The following is a 13,548-nucleotide window of genomic DNA, read 5'->3' on the forward strand; positions in this document are numbered from 1 at the left end:
ATCACTGTAACTACCATGCTGGTTTCTACTTAAGCAGTTGATTCCATCGTTTGAAGTGAGGCTCTCCTGCCTCTTTTGGGCAGAGAAGGTACTGCCCCTGCAACAACAACAGGCAGACAAGCTCAACCTGGGTTTCCTGGTTAGGTGGGCGGAGCAGAATGGCAATGGTCCCTCCTTGTGACTTGAAATTAACATGAAGAAGACAGAGAGGCAGCTGGGAGTAGGCAGTACCCATGCACCCCTGAACACTGTCTTGCGATTTTCACCCAATTCTGAAATGAGTCGGGAGGAAAGGAGGTGATTTTCCTATCGAAGGCCATTCTGGGAATTCAGCCACCCCGCGTCTCCCAGGTGAGTGTTTCAGGCCTGTGAGGCACTCATATAAATCTCGCCTGATCGAGCCTGATCAAGCACTGAGCGAGCAAGTGTGCTTGAATACAAGAGGCGTGCTCCTCTGGCTCAGGCGCAAGAGATGGCAGGCCCTTCAGTGCTTCTGGTCTGGAAGTCTACGGTGCAAGGGCCCAGGTCCTGCGGAGGCGTACAACTACCAGAAAGGGTCTGCTTTTCTCATCAGCGCCACAGTTCAGCTTGCTAGCAGAGGGCTTCTTGACTACCTCTTGCCTTGCTAGAGGCAAAAAAAAACACTTGGCACAAAACATCAATTGCCATGGCACGCTTAGAAGGAGAGTCTCCAAGTGGCCCTGCTTTTTCTCAAAGACACTTCAGAAGATGTTTGAAAGGCTTTTGCAGCAGCAGGCTCGTTGGTCTAGGGGTATGATTCTCGCTTTGGGTGTGAGAGGTCCCGGGTTCAAATCCCGGACGAGCCCGTGCCTTTATAGTTTCGATCTGTTTTTAAACAGGAGTATTTCTGCTTTCCACTCTTGTAAGATGCCATGGTGGAATGCATTGCATGCTTTCTACTGGTGTCGAGGCAGTTCGGCATGATGAAGGAGTGCGGGATTTCTTTCTAACTGCTTTTTTGTGTTGGAGCAGCACTTCTCGTTGGAACATGAAATTCACAGTGCTTCTCCAAAGTAATTGCAGGGCTGGTTTTGAAATCACCTCTTGGAATGAAAGTGATCCCAGTTCCTTTCTTCCAAAGGAAGAGATCCTGTCAGAAAGGCTCAGCTTTGAGCGTCATGAATATTGTCCCTTACTCCTTGCATTCCAGTCCAAAGCATAGCCACATAAAGAAAGCAGGTGTGTCTGTTTCCAGTGTAGTGGTTCCAGTCCAATGCATAGCCACATGAAACAAGGAAGCAAGCATGTCTGTTTCTGTAGTGTAGTGGTTATCACGTTCGCCTTACACGCGAAAGGTCCCTGGTTCGAGGCCAGCAAGAAACAGCAAGTTGCTGTGCTTTATCACATTATTTGCATTTACCACCTCACCTGACAGGTAAATTGAAATTAAAGAGGATGTGTCTATCCCTCACCATCGTGAGGTACTACGCTCCAAGGGCATCAGTCTCAACTCACCAAGAGAAGACGATACACCTTACGGCTGTCAGTTGCTCCCTTTTTGACCTTTCCATTGAAGCCTGGGCCTACTGTGGTCAAGCCAGCCAAGGAAGGAAGGTATGAGAGCGAAAATGGCTTTCCTACCTTCACCAAGAACATACACCTTGAGCAAAGAAAGGGCCAGACTTAAAAGGCCCTATCGCCACCGGCACATCATCTTTAGTGACGCCCCGGTGGCACTATGTACTGTGCCGTATTTACAAGACGCCGTTCAACCACGTTTTGTGGCTTAACACCACCTTGTAAATACGGCCCCTTCACACGCAGCCCTTTCCCTGGAAGGGGCGTGCAATGGGTGTTGCTCTGGGTGGGCCACTGCAACACCATAGCATTTTGATGCTGCTCCAGTTTTACGAGTTTTTGTAAATCTGTGGCAGCGCCAAAATCCAAGCGCCATACAATGGGTGTCGTTATAGTGGAGAAACGAGCAGAAATGTTTTCATTTCTCCTCATTTTTGCTCTTTCTATGTGTACTGCACGAACATATCGCCACTGAAGATTTCTGTTGTGCAGGAAGGTGTGCCTTCCTGAACAAAAACAATTTCCCCCTCAACGCAGCCATCCTTGTTCCATGGCGCAAGGATGGCTGCGTTGGCGCTCGGCAGCTAATTTAGAGCTGGCGCAGAGGGAAGCACAGGGGTGCGCTGTATTCTACTAAATACGGCGCTTCCCTGCATTTTGAAAATGACTGAGTGCGAGGCGGCCAAATTTGGCAGAGCGTCTCACTCAGTCATCCTCTTGTAATTATGGGCCAAAAGGTCTAAAGGATAGAGGCTTTTTATGTCATGTTCGATGACGACCATGGAAATGACTCTAGTCATATTGCAGAAGAGAGAACCATGTGCATTTTCTTGCCTTGCGATGTATTCGCCCACTCTCTACCCTCAACCCTAGGAGCATGGGTCTGAGCAGTGGTGCTTCTGTGCCCTCGCTCGTTGGTGTCCGGGTCCAAATCCCCAACACACCCTTTTTGGCAGAAAACACACAAATTTTACTCAAAATACACAAAGCTTGAAGATTCCTCATTCCACTCAAAGCATTGTTGTGCAAAATATTTTTAGCCTCAGGAGAAAAAAAGGATCACCATGCCTTGGCTTCCTTCCTGCTTGCTTTCAGTGTGCTCTGTGTGATGCTTTCACAGGCTCTGGTTTCAGGCATTTAGGCATCAGATATTTGTCTCTACCCGCAGCTGTAACTTTTCAGTACATCTGAGTGTACGCTTGCTGGCTGACAACGCTCCAATTTTCACACTTACTCCTCGCTTTGCGAGCAACTGCTGATCAAGTATAGAGGCAATCGGGCAAACATATGAGGGGAATTTTGTTCCTTCAGTCAAGCCCTCATGCTTGTTTCTGTAGTGTAGTGGTTATCACGTTCGCCTAACACGCGAAAGGTCCCTGGTTCGAGACCGGGCAGAAACAATGGGCAGTGTCTGCTTTTGTGTTTGCTCCCTAAAAGCTTAGTCTCACTCAGGGATGGCCTTTAAAAACTTGTGACCTGTGTAAAACTTGTATTACTATTGCAGGCCGGTAAAAAGTTATCCGCATCTTTGCGTAGTCGTGCATGTGCCTGGTTTCTTATTCTGTTTTTTACTTTTTTTTTTCTTGGCCATGTTATATTGTGGGGCCTTTAAACCTGTCACCTTGATAGGAACATTGCAAGCGGCAGCATCGACAAGTGCAGACTGAGGAGTCAGACCTAAACACAGACTCAGCTGTCAGGATGGCCGAGTGGTCTAAGGCGGCAGCCTCAAGAGAGCTTGATCTTCAGTTAAGCTAAGAATCCTGGTTTGCTCATGTAGTTGTGGGTTCAAATCCCACTTCTGATAGGTCTATTTTCTGCCCTTAAATCTTCCTCTGCTTGCACAGCCAGCTCCCCACAACACTATCTTTGCAAGCTGCTGTAGCATACGAAAAGAAATCCACCAACCCTCCGGCTGGGCCCTCAATCAGCATTCCATGTATTTCTGGAAGGGGCATCTCAGTCACGCCTTCTGTTAGAGCTGCACCTTATCACTGTAACTACCATGCTGGTTTCTACTTAAGCAGTTGATTCCATCGTTTGAAGTGAGGCTCTCCTGCCTCTTTTGGGCAGAGAAGGTACTGCCCCTGCAACAACAACAGGCAGACAAGCTCAACCTGGGTTTCCTGGTTAGGTGGGCGGAGCAGAATGGCAATGGTCCCTCCTTGTGACTTGAAATTAACATGAAGAAGACAGAGAGGCAGCTGGGAGTAGGCAGTACCCATGCACCCCTGAACACTGTCTTGCGATTTTCACCCAATTCTGAAATGAGTCGGGAGGAAAGGAGGTGATTTTCCTATCGAAGGCCATTCTGGGAATGCAGCCACCCCGCGTCTCCCAGGTGAGTGTTTCAGGCCTGTGAGGCACTCATATAAATCTCGCCTGATCAAGCACTGAGCGAGCAAGTGTGCTTGAATACAAGAGGCGTGCTCCTCTGGCTCAGGCGCAAGAGATGGCAGGCCCTTCAGTGCTTCTGGTCTGGAAGTCTACGGTGCAAGGGCCCAGGTCCTGCGGAGGCGTACAACTACCAGAAAGGGTCTGCTTTTCTCATCAGCGCCACAGTTCAGCTTGCTAGCAGAGGGCTTCTTGACTACCTCTTGCCTTGCTAGAGGCAAAAAAAAACACTTGGCACAAAACATCAATTGCTATGGCACGCTTAGAAGGAGAGTCTCCAAGTGGCCCTGCTTTTTCTCAAAGACACTTCAGAAGATGTTTGAAAGGCTTTTGCAGCAGCAGGCTCGTTGGTCTAGGGGTATGATTCTCGCTTTGGGTGTGAGAGGTCCCGGGTTCAAATCCCGGACGAGCCCGTGCCTTTATAGTTTCGATCTGTTTTTAAACAGGAGTATTTCTGCTTTCCACTCTTGTAAGATGCCATGGTGGAATGCATTGCATGCTTTCTACTGGTGTCGAGGCAGTTCGGCATGATGAAGGAGTGCGGGATTTCTTTCTAACTGCTTTTTAGTGTTGGAGCAGCACTTCTCGTTGGAACATGAAATGCACAGTGCTTCTCCAAAGTAATTGCAGGGCTGGTTTTGAAATCACCTCTTGGAATGAAAGTGATCCCAGTTCCTTTCTTCCAAAGGAAGAGATCCTGTCAGAAAGGCTCAGCTTTGAGCGTCATGAATATTGTCCCTTACTCCTTGCATTCCAGTCCAAAGCATAGCCACATAAAGAAAGCAGGTGTGTCTGTTTCCAGTGTAGTGGTTCCAGTCCAATGCATAGCCACATGAAACAAGTAAGCAAGCATGTCTGTTTCTGTAGTGTAGTGGTTATCACGTTCGCCTTACACGCGAAAGGTCCCTGGTTCGAGGCCAGCCAGAAACAGCAAGTTGCTGTGCTTTATCACATTATTTGCATTTACCACCTCACCTGACAGGTAAATTGAAATTAAAGAGGATATGTCTATCCCTCACCATCGTGAGGTACTACGCTCCAAGGGCATCAGTCTCAACTCACCAAGAGAAGACGATACACCTTACGGCTGTCAGTTGCTCCCTTTTTGACCTTTCCATTGAAGCCTGGGCCTACTGTGGTCAAGCCAGCCAAGGAAGGAAGGTATGAGAGCGAAAATGGCTTTCCTACCTTCACCAAGAACATACACCTTGAGCAAAGAAAGGGCCAGACTTAAAAGGCCCTATCGCCACCGGCACATCATCTTTAGTGACGCCCCGGTGGCACTATGTACTGTGCCGTATTTACAAGACGCCGTTCAACCACGTTTTGTGGCTTAACACCACCTTGTAAATACGGCCCCTTCACACGCAGCCCTTTCCCTGGAAGGGGCGTGCAATGGGTGTTGCTCTGGGTGGGCCACTGCAACACCATAGCATTTTGATGCTGCTCCAGTTTTACGAGTTTTTGTAAATCTGTGGCAGCGCCAAAATCCAAGCGCCATACAATGGGTGTCGTTATAGTGGAGAAACGAGCAGAAATGTTTTCATTTCTCCTCATTTTTGCTCTTTCTATGTGTACTGCACGAACATATCGCCACTGAAGATTTCTGTTGTGCAGGAAGGTGTGCCTTCCTGAACAAAAACAATTTCCCCCTCAACGCAGCCATCCTTGTTCCATGGCGCAAGGATGGCTGCGTTGGCACTCGGCAGCTAATTTAGAGCTGGCGCAGAGGGAAGCACAGGGGTGCGCTGTATTCTACTAAATACGGCGCTTCCCTGCATTTTGAAAATGACTGAGTGCGAGGCTGCCAAATTTGGCAGAGCGTCTCACTCAGTCATCCTCTTGTAATTATGGTCCAAAAGGTCTAAAGGATAGAGGCTTTTTATGTCATGTTCGATGACGACCATGGAAATGACTCTAGTCATATTGCAGAAGAGAGAACCATGTGCATTTTCTTGCCTTGCGATGTATTCGCCCACTCTCTACCCTCAACCCTAGGAGCAGGGTCTGAGCAGTGGTGCTTCTGTGCCCTCGCTCGTTGGTGTCCGGGTCCAAATCCCCAACACACCCTTTTTAGCAGAAAACACACAAATTTTACTCAAAATACACAAAGCTTGAAGATTCCTCATTCCACTCAAAGCATTGTTGTGCAAAATATTTTTAGCCTCAGGAGAAAAAAAGGATCACCATGCCTTGGCTTCCTTCCTGCTTGCTTTCAGTGTGCTCTGTGTGATGCTTTCACAGGCTCTGGTTTCAGGCATTTAGGCATCAGATATTTGTCTCTACCCGCAGCTGTGACTTTTCAGTACATCTGAGTGTACGCTTGCTGGCTGACAACGCTGCAATTTTCACACTTACTCCTCGCTTTGCGAACAACTGCTGATCAAGTATAGAGGCAATCGGGCAAACATATGAGGGGAATTTTGTTCCTTCAGTCAAGCCCTCATGCTTGTTTCTGTAGTGTAGTGGTTATCACGTTCGCCTAACATGCGAAAGGTCCCCGGTTTGAGACCGGGCAGAAACAATGGGCAGTGTCTGCTTTTGTGTTTGCTCCCTAAAAGCTTAGTCTCACTCAGGGATGGCCTTTAAAAACTTGTGACCTGTGTAAAACTTGTATTACTATTGCAGGCCGGTAAAAAGTTATCCGCATCTTTGCGTAGTCGTGCATGTGCCTGGTTTCTTATTCTGTTTTTTACTTTTTTTTTTCTTGGCCATGTTATATTGTGGGGCCTTTAAACCTGTCACCTTGATAGGAACATTGCAAGCGGCAGCATCGACAAGTGCAGACTGAGGAGTCAGACCTAAACACAGACTCAGCTGTCAGGATGGCCGAGTGGTCTAAGGCGGCAGCCTCAAGAAAGCTTGATCTTCAGTTAAGCTAAGAATCCTGGTTTGCTCATGTAGTTGTGGGTTCAAATCCCACTTCTGATAGGTCTATTTTCTGCCCTTAAATCTTCCTCTGCTTGCACAGCCAGCTCCCCACAACACTATCTTTGCAAGCTGCTGTAGCATACGAAAAGAAATCCACCAACCCTCCGGCTGGGCCCTCAATCAGCATTCCATGTATTTCTGGAAGGGGCATCTCAGTCACGCCTTCTGTTAGAGCTGCACCTTATCACTGTAACTACCATGCTGGTTTCTACTTAAGCAGTTGATTCCATCGTTTGAAGTGAGGCTCTCCTGCCTCTTTTGGGCAGAGAAGGTACTGCCCCTGCAACAACAACAGGCAGACAAGCTCAACCTGGGTTTCCTGGTTAGGTGGGCGGAGCAGAATGGCAATGGTCCCTCCTTGTGACTTGAAATTAACATGAAGAAGACAGAGAGGCAGCTGGGAGTAGGCAGTACCCATGCACCCCTGAACACTGTCTTGCGATTTTCACCCAATTCTGAAATGAGTCGGGAGGAAAGGAGGTGATTTTCCTATCGAAGGCCATTCTGGGAATTCAGCCACCCCGCGTCTCCCAGGTGAGTGTTTCAGGCCTGTGAGGCACTCATATAAATCTCGCCTGATCGAGCCTGATCAAGCACTGAGTGAGCAAGTGTGCTTGAATACAAGAGGCGTGCTCCTCTGGCTCAGGCGCAAGAGATGGCAGGCCCTTCAGTGCTTCTGGTCTGGAAGTCTACGGTGCAAGGGCCCAGGTCCTGCGGAGGCGTACAACTACCAGAAAGGGTCTGCTTTTCTCATCAGCGCCACAGTTCAGCTTGCTAGCAGAGGGCTTCTTGACTACCTCTTGCCTTGCTAGAGGCAAAAAAAAACACTTGGCACAAAACATCAATTGCTATGGCACGCTTAGAAGGAGAGTCTCCAAGTGGCCCTGCTTTTTCTCAAAGACACTTCAGAAGATGTTTGAAAGGCTTTTGCAGCAGCAGGCTCGTTGGTCTAGGGGTATGATTCTCGCTTTGGGTGTGAGAGGTCCCGGGTTCAAATCCCGGACGAGCCCGTGCCTTTATAGTTTCGATCTGTTTTTAAACAGGAGTATTTCTGCTTTCCACTCTTGTAAGATGCCATGGTGGAATGCATTGCATGCTTTCTACTGGTGTCGAGGCAGTTCGGCATGATGAAGGAGTGCGGGATTTCTTTCTAACTGCTTTTTTGTGTTGGAGCAGCACTTCTCGTTGGAACATGAAATGCACAGTGCTTCTCCAAAGTAATTGCAGGGCTGGTTTTGAAATCACCTCTTGGAATGAAAGTGATCCCAGTTCCTTTCTTCCAAAGGAAGAGATCCTGTCAGAAAGGCTCAGCTTTGAGCGTCATGAATATTGTCCCTTACTCCTTGCATTCCAGTCCAAAGCATAGCCACATAAAGAAAGCAGGTGTGTCTGTTTCCAGTGTAGTGGTTCCAGTCCAATGCATAGCCACATGAAACAAGTAAGCAAGCATGTCTGTTTCTGTAGTGTAGTGGTTATCACGTTCGCCTTACACGCGAAAGGTCCCTGGTTCGAGGCCAGCCAGAAACAGCAAGTTGCTGTGCTTTATCACATTATTTGCATTTACCACCTCACCTGACAGGTAAATTGAAATTAAAGAGGATGTGTCTATCCCTCACCATCGTGAGGTACTACGCTCCAAGGGCATCAGTCTCAACTCACCAAGAGAAGACGATACACCTTACGGCAGTCAGTTGCTCCCTTTTTGACCTTTCCATTGAAGCCTGGGCCTACTGTGGTCAAGCCAGCCAAGGAAGGAAGGTATGAGAGCGAAAATGGCTTTCCTACCTTCACCAAGAACATACACCTTGAGCAAAGAAAGGGCCAGACTTACAAGGCCCTATCGCCACCGGCACATCATCTTTAGTGACGCCCCGGTGGCACTATGTACTGTGCCGTATTTACAAGACGCCGTTCAACCACGTTTTGTGGCTTAACACCACCTTGTAAATACGGCCCCTTCACACGCAGCCCTTTCCCTGGAAGGGGCGTGCAATGGGTGTTGCTCTGGGTGGGCCACTGCAACACCATAGCATTTTGATGCTGCTCCAGTTTTACGAGTTTTTGTAAATCTGTGGCAGCGCCAAAATCCAAGCGCCATACAATGGGTGTCGTTATAGTGGAGAAACGAGCAGAAATGTTTTCATTTCTCCTCATTTTTGCTCTTTCTATGTGTACTGCACGAACATATCGCCACTGAAGATTTCTGTTGTGCAGGAAGGTGTGCCTTCCTGAACAAAAACAATTTCCCCCTCAACGCAGCCATCCTTGTTCCATGGCGCAAGGATGGCTGCGTTGGCGCTCGGCAGCTAATTTAGAGCTGGCGCAGAGGGAAGCACAGGGGTGCGCTGTATTCTACTAAATACGGCGCTTCCCTGCATTTTGAAAATGACTGAGTGCGAGGCTGCCAAATTTGGCAGAGCGTCTCACTCAGTCATCCTCTTGTAATTATGGGCCAAAAGGTCTAAAGGATAGAGGCTTTTTATGTCATGTTCGATGACGACCATGGAAATGACTCTAGTCATATTGCAGAAGAGAGAACCATGTGCATTTTCTTGCCTTGCGATGTATTCGCCCACTCTCTACCCTCAACCCTAGGAGCATGGGTCTGAGCAGTGGTGCTTCTGTGCCCTCGCTCGTTGGTGTCCGGGTCCAAATCCCCAACACACCCTTTTTGGCAGAAAACACACAAATTTTACTCAAAATACACAAAGCTTGAAGATTCCTCATTCCACTCAAAGCATTGTTGTGCAAAATATTTTTAGCCTCAGGAGAAAAAAAGGATCACCATGCCTTGGCTTCCATCCTGCTTGCTTTCAGTGTGCTCTGTGTGATGCTTTCACAGGCTCTGGTTTCAGGCATTTAGGCATCAGATATTTGTCTCTACCCGCAGCTGTAACTTTTCAGTACATCTGAGTGTACGCTTGCTGGCTGACAACGCTGCAATTTTCACACTTACTCCTCGCTTTGCGAGCAACTGCTGATCAAGTATAGAGGCAATCGGGCAAACATATGAGGGGAATTTTGCTCCTTCAGTCAAGCCCTCATGCTTGTTTCTGTAGTGTAGTGGTTATCACGTTTGCCTAACACGCGAAAGGTCCCTGGTTCGAGACCGGGCAGAAACAATGGGCAGTGTCTGCTTTTGTGTTTGCTCCCTAAAAGCTTAGTCTCACTCAGGAATGGCCTTTAAAAACTTGTGACCTGTGTAAAACTTGTATTACTATTGCAGACCGGTAAAAAGTTATCTGCATCTTTGCGTAGTCGTGCATGTGCCTGGTTTCTTATTCTGTTTTTTACTTTTTTTTTTCTTGGCCATGTTATATTGTGGGGCCTTTAAACCTGTCACCTTGATAGGAACATTGCAAGCGGCAGCATCGACAAGTGCAGACTGAGGAGTCAGACCTAAACACAGACTCAGCTGTCAGGATGGCCGAGTGGTCTAAGGCAGCAGCCTCAAGAGAGCTTGATCTTCAGTTAAGCTAAGCATCCTGGTTTGCTCATGTAGTTGTGGGTTCAAATCCCACTTCTGATAGGTCTATTTTCTGCTCTTATATCTTCCTCTGCTTGCACAGCCAGCTCCCCACAACACTATCTTTGCAAGCTGCTGTAGCATATGAAAAGAAATCCACCAACCCTCCGGCTGGGCCCTCAATCAGCATTCCATGTATTTCTGGAAGGGGCATCTCAGTCACGCCTTCTGTTAGAGCTGCACCTTATCACTGTAACTATCATGCTGGTTTCTACTTAAGCAGTTGATTCCATCGTTTGAAGTGAGGCTCTCCTGCCACTTTTGGGCAGAGAAGGCACTGCCCCTGCAACAACAACAGGCAGACAAGCTCAACCTGGGTTTCCTGATTAGGTGGGCGGAGCAGAAAGGCAATGGTCCCTCCTTGTGACTTGAAATTAACATGAAGAAGACAGAGAGGCAGCTGGGAGTAGGCAGTACCCATGCACCCCTGAACACTGTCTTGCGATTTTCACCCAATTCTGAAATGAGTCGGGAGGAAAGGAGGTGATTTTCCTATCGAAGGCCATTCTGGGAATGCAGCCACCCCGCGTCTCCCAGGTGAGTGTTTCAGGCCTGTGAGGCACTCATATAAATCTCGCCTGATCGAGCCTGATCAAGCACTGAGCGAGCAAGTGTGCTTGAATACAAGAGGCGTGCTCCTCTGGCTCAGGCGCAAGAGATGGCAGGCCCTTCAGTGCTTCTGGTCTGGAAGTCTACGGTGCAAGGGACCAAATCCCGGACGAGCCCGTGCCTTCATAGGTTCGATCTGTTTTTAAACAGGAGTATTTCTGCTTTCCACTCTTGTAAGATGCCATGGTGGAATGCATTGCATGCTTTCTACTGGTGTCGAGGCAGTTCGGCATGATGAAGGAGTGCGGGATTTCTTTCTAACTGCTTTTTAGTGTTGGAGCAGCACTTCTCGTTGGAACATGAAATGCACAGTGCTTCTCCAAAGTAATTGCAGGGCTGGTTTTGAAATCACCTCTTGGAATGAAAGTGATCCCAGTTCCTTTCTTCCAAAGGAAGAGATCCTGTCAGAAAGGCTCAGCTTTGAGCGTCATGAATATTGTCCCTTAGTCCTTGCATTCCAGTCCAAAGCATAGCCACATAAAGAAAGCAGGTGTGTCTGTTTCCAGTGTAGTGGTTCCAGTCCAATGCATAGCCACATGAAGCAAGTAAGCAAGCATGTCTGTTTCTGTAGTGTAGTGGTTATCACGTTCGCCTTACACGCGAAAGGTCCCTGGTTCGAGGCCAGCCAGAAACAGCAAGTTGCTGTGCTTTATCACATTATTTGCATTTACCACCTCCCCTGACAGGTAAATTGAAATTAAAGAGGCTGTGTCTATCCCTCACCATCGTGAGGTACTACGCTCCAAGGGCATCGGTCTCAACTCACCAAGAGAAGACGATACACCTTACGGCAGTCAGTTGCTCCCTTTTTGACCTTTCCATTGAAGCCTGGGCCTACTGTGGTCAAGCCAGCCAAGGAAGGAAGGTATGAGAGCGAAAATGGCTTTCCTACCTTCACCAAGAACATACACCTTGAGCAAAGAAAGGGCCAGACTTACAAGGCCCTATCGCCACCGGCACATCATCTTTAGTGACGCCCCGGTGGCACTATGTACTGTGCCGTATTTACAAGACGCCGTTCAACCACGTTTTGTGGCTTAACACCACCTTGCAAATACGGCCCCTTCACACGCAGCCCTTTCCCTGGAAGGGGCGTGCAATGGGTGTTGCTCTGGGTGGGCCACTGCAACACCATAGCATTTTGATGCTGCTCCAGTTTTACGAGTTTTTGAAAATCTGTGGCAGCGCCAAAATCCAAGCGCCATACAATGGGTGTCGTTATAGTGGAGAAACGAGCAGAAATGTTTTCATTTCTCCTCATTTTTGCACTTTCTATGTGTGCTGCACGAACATATCGCCACTGAAGATTTCTGTTGTGCAGGAAGGTGTGCCTTCCTGAACAAAAACAATTTCCCCCTCAACGCAGCCATCCTTGTACCATGGCGCAAGGATGGCTGCGTTGGCGCTCGGCAGCTAATTTAGAGCTGGCGCAGAGGGAAGAACAGGGGTGCGCTGTATTCTACTAAATACGGCGCTTCCCTGCATTTTGAAAATGACTGAGTGCGAGGCTGCCAAATTTGGCAGAGCGTCTCACTCAGTCATCCTCTTGTAATTATGGTCCAAAAGGTCTAAAGGATAGAGGCTTTTTATGTCATGTTCGATGACGACCATGGAAATGACTCTAGTCATATTGCAGAAGAGAGAACCATGTGCATTTTCTTGCCTTGCGATGTATTCGCCCACTCTCTGCCCTCAACCCTAGGAGCAGGGTCTGAGCAGTGGTGCTTCTGTGCCCTCGCTCGTTGGTGTCCGGGTCTAAATCCCCAACACACCCTTTTTAGCAGAAAACACACAAATTTTACTCAAAATACACAAAGCTTGAAGATTCCTCATTCCACTCAAAGCATTGTTGTGCAAAATATTTTTAGCCTCAGGAGAAAAAAAGGATCACCATGCCTTGGCTTCCTTCCTGCTTGCTTTCAGTGTGCTCTGTGTGATGCTTTCACAGGCTCTGGTTTCAGGCATTTAGGCATCAGATATTTGTCTCTACCCGCAGCTGTGACTTTTCAGTACATCTGAGTGTACGCTTGCTGGCTGACAACGCTGCAATTTTCACACTTACTCCTCGCTTTGCGAGCAACTGCTGATCAAGTATAGAGGCAATCGGGCAAACATATGAGGGGAATTTTGTTCCTTCAGTCAACCCCTCATGCTTGTTTCTGTAGTGTAGTGGTTATCACGTTCGCCTAACATGCGAAAGGTCCCCGGTTTGAGACCGGGCAGAAACAATGGGCAGTGTCTGCTTTTGTGTTTGCTCCCTAAAAGCTTAGTCTCACTCAGGGATGGCCTTTAAAAACTTGTGACCTGTGTAAAACTTGTATTACTATTGCAGGCCGGTAAAAAGTTATCCGCATCTTTGCGTAGTCGTGCATGTGCCTGGTTTCTTATTCTGTTTTTTACTTTTTTTTTTCTTGGCCATGTTATATTGTGGGGCCTTTAAACCTGTCACCTTGATAGGAACATTGCAAGCGGCAGCATCGACAAGTGCAGACTGAGGAGTCAGACCTAAACACAGACTCAGCTGTCAGGATGGCCGAGTGGTCTAAGGC

At 48.0% G+C, this 13,548-nt stretch overlaps 10 non-coding genes across 10 annotated transcripts; all 10 read left to right on the forward strand.

Moving 5' to 3' along the window:
- The first annotated feature begins 755 nt into the window (after nt 1-755).
- TRNAP-UGG (transfer RNA proline (anticodon UGG)) lies at nt 756-827 on the forward strand. The gene has a single exon. It is a non-coding gene; the product is annotated as a tRNA-Pro (tRNA).
- Nucleotides 828-2,866: 2,039 nt separating this feature from the next.
- On the forward strand, nt 2,867-2,939 carry TRNAV-AAC (transfer RNA valine (anticodon AAC)). The gene has a single exon. It is a non-coding gene; the product is annotated as a tRNA-Val (tRNA).
- A 1,335-nt stretch (nt 2,940-4,274) lies between these two features.
- Nucleotides 4,275-4,346, forward strand: TRNAP-UGG (transfer RNA proline (anticodon UGG)). The gene has a single exon. It is a non-coding gene; the product is annotated as a tRNA-Pro (tRNA).
- A 444-nt stretch (nt 4,347-4,790) lies between these two features.
- TRNAV-UAC (transfer RNA valine (anticodon UAC)) lies at nt 4,791-4,863 on the forward strand. The gene has a single exon. It is a non-coding gene; the product is annotated as a tRNA-Val (tRNA).
- Nucleotides 4,864-6,384: 1,521 nt separating this feature from the next.
- TRNAV-AAC (transfer RNA valine (anticodon AAC)) lies at nt 6,385-6,457 on the forward strand. Its single transcript has one exon. It is a non-coding gene; the product is annotated as a tRNA-Val (tRNA).
- A 1,345-nt stretch (nt 6,458-7,802) lies between these two features.
- TRNAP-UGG (transfer RNA proline (anticodon UGG)) lies at nt 7,803-7,874 on the forward strand. The gene has a single exon. It is a non-coding gene; the product is annotated as a tRNA-Pro (tRNA).
- A 444-nt stretch (nt 7,875-8,318) lies between these two features.
- Nucleotides 8,319-8,391, forward strand: TRNAV-UAC (transfer RNA valine (anticodon UAC)). The gene has a single exon. It is a non-coding gene; the product is annotated as a tRNA-Val (tRNA).
- Nucleotides 8,392-9,913: 1,522 nt separating this feature from the next.
- Nucleotides 9,914-9,986, forward strand: TRNAV-AAC (transfer RNA valine (anticodon AAC)). Its single transcript has one exon. It is a non-coding gene; the product is annotated as a tRNA-Val (tRNA).
- A 1,574-nt stretch (nt 9,987-11,560) lies between these two features.
- On the forward strand, nt 11,561-11,633 carry TRNAV-UAC (transfer RNA valine (anticodon UAC)). The gene has a single exon. It is a non-coding gene; the product is annotated as a tRNA-Val (tRNA).
- A 1,521-nt stretch (nt 11,634-13,154) lies between these two features.
- On the forward strand, nt 13,155-13,227 carry TRNAV-AAC (transfer RNA valine (anticodon AAC)). The gene has a single exon. It is a non-coding gene; the product is annotated as a tRNA-Val (tRNA).
- The last annotated feature ends 321 nt before the right edge of the window (nt 13,228-13,548 follow it).

The sequence above is a fragment of the Pleurodeles waltl genome, chromosome 10, assembly GCF_031143425.1.
Source record: "Pleurodeles waltl isolate 20211129_DDA chromosome 10, aPleWal1.hap1.20221129, whole genome shotgun sequence".
Classification (NCBI taxonomy): Eukaryota; Metazoa; Chordata; class Amphibia; order Caudata; family Salamandridae; genus Pleurodeles; species Pleurodeles waltl.